This window comes from Tupaia chinensis, unplaced genomic scaffold (genome assembly GCF_000334495.1).
Source record: "Tupaia chinensis unplaced genomic scaffold, TupChi_1.0 Scaffold000100_1, whole genome shotgun sequence".
NCBI classification, from domain to species: Eukaryota; Metazoa; Chordata; class Mammalia; order Scandentia; family Tupaiidae; genus Tupaia; species Tupaia belangeri.
In genome coordinates, this window is record NW_006159564.1 from 3,795,839 (window position 1) to 3,798,080 (window position 2,242).

The 2,242-nt window shown below is 34.1% G+C and overlaps 1 long non-coding RNA gene across 1 annotated transcript in view; it reads left to right on the top strand.

The window, feature by feature from the left end:
- LOC102492358 (uncharacterized) overlaps nt 1–872 on the top strand; it is a 14,648-nt gene extending 13,776 nt beyond the window's left edge. The window contains exon 4 of the long non-coding RNA XR_333846.1: nt 839–872. This is a non-coding gene — a long non-coding RNA (uncharacterized LOC102492358). The remainder of the gene's footprint in view (nt 1–838) is intronic.
- Nucleotides 873–2,242: the final 1,370 nt, after the last annotated feature.

Genomic DNA, 2,242 nt, shown 5'->3' on the forward strand with positions numbered 1-2,242 from the left:
TATATATATATAAACAATGTAGGAGAGTTCCCTTTCACTACAGCCTCAACAGTACTTGACACTCTTTGTTTTTTTAATCTTATCCATTCTCACTGGGGTTGGATGATATCTCATTGTGGTATTGATTTGTATCTTCCTTATTATAAGAGATCTTGAGCATGTTTTAATATACTTTTTGGCTATTTATATGTCTTACTTAGAGAGTTGTCTGTTCAGCTTATTTGCCCATCTTTTAATTGGAATTTTTTTTTCTTTTCCTGGTAAGGTGCTTGAGTTCCCTGAGTATTCTAGTTATTATGAAGACACATTTTTAAAACATTCTACATATGAGAATTTTTTTCTTTTTAGGGAGGGATTTTTGCTATAGGGTGTGTGTGTTCATCAGAGAGAGAGAGAGGGACAGAGAGACCGAAAGTGAGAAATCACTCCCCAGGGAGGATAGCCATGCCACAATTCCTTTTCCTCCATTCTGCTCTTGGGATTTTGGGCACACACACACACTTGTCCAGTGTGTTTTAAGCCACTAGGTCTTGAACCATAGTCAACTACATGGAAGTCCAGCGATGTAACTTTTATGCCATCTGCTAGTTCTGTAAAATTTTAATATATGTGTTTTTGTGCTGTGTAACAAATTATCAATGGATAAACACAGTACCATTAACTCTGTCTATTTCAGGAAAGTGGAATTGTACCATGGAAAAAAACATATGTAAGCTTCACTTAGTATTTCTTGAAAGTATTTCAATCGTAAAAAAAGTCACTTGCATAATTGACAATAAAGTTTTATTTAAAAATGTATAGAAAACAAACATTTTAAAAAATGTTTTTCTCCTCACAGGAAAAAACACAGCAGGACTTCTTGTGATACTCTCAATGTGAAGAACAAAATCATCAGGTCAATGGACTTAAAAAAAAGTCATAGGTATCAGTTATTGAAGATGACATATTCCAAACATAATGTTAAACACTGTCTCATCTTTTATTGTCAGCACAACCATATCTTGCAAAATTAATATACAGAGAGTTAAGTATGTGTGTAAATAATAGATACTAAATATATTTTTTTCTTTTTTTGGAGAGGTTTTATGCTTTAGGGTGCGTGCGCTCATCAGAAAGACAGAGAGACAGAAAGCAAGAAATCACCCCCCAGGGAGGGTGGCCACACCAAAATCCCTTCTCTTCCATTCTCCGCTCAGGATCTTGGGCATGCATGCACATGCACTGGGCGTGATTTTAAGCCACTGGGTCCAGGACTCGAACCGTGGTCGACTACATGAGAGTCCAGCAACATAGCCATTACGCTAACTGCTAGTCTCAATAGATTTTAAATATTAAACCAAATTACCATTTTTAGCATTTTTAGCTAAAAAAATTACCACTTTTTAGGATCAGGATCTGTGTTCTTACCCATTATTGTACACTCCCTCCTTTGCTCTTAAAAATTCCACTGTATTTTCCTCTGACATTCTCTTTTTATTTGTACTTCAGAAAAAAACAATAAAAACTTTGAGATATGTTTCTTACTATTTTGTTGAAGATATGAAACTGCTTCATTAAAAGATGTTCAGGGTCAGCCTGTGGCATGATGGCTAAGGTGACTGGATTCCACATTGCCAATAGTGAGGTTTGAGTCCTGAACTCAGTGGCTTAAGCAATACACCAGGCACATATAAGTGCATGCCCGAAATCCCTAAAAAAGGGAGAAATGGAGGAGAAGAGATTGTGGGATGGCCCTTTCCTATGAGAGTACATTCTCACTTTGCTTCTCTGTCTCTCTGTGTCACTCTCCAGTGACTGCACACACTGTCTGACAAACTTTAAAATTAAAATAATAATAATAATAAAGAAAAGTAAAAAAGAACACTGATAATATTACTAGCAGCATATAATTTGTAAAATGTGTATATATTAAGACACATTTTTCATTTTTTCCTTCTTGTTTTAAATATGAATTTTGCTTTATTTACAAAAGAGAACACTGATACCAAGAAATTTATTATTCTGACAGTTTTCTTATGTGATTGCTCTTTTGTTCTCTTTTGTTTTGTAAATCTTTTACTTCACTTGAATTTCTATTGTAAACAGGATTATCTGTAAATATAGATATATCCACAGGGTATTTAAACTGTATCAATCCTTGATTTAGAAAAACTTTTGAGTAATCATAATCTAGAAATATTGATGTTTATTCCTTGCATATAGTCATTACTAGACACTTGTAACAATTGCAATACTCTAAACA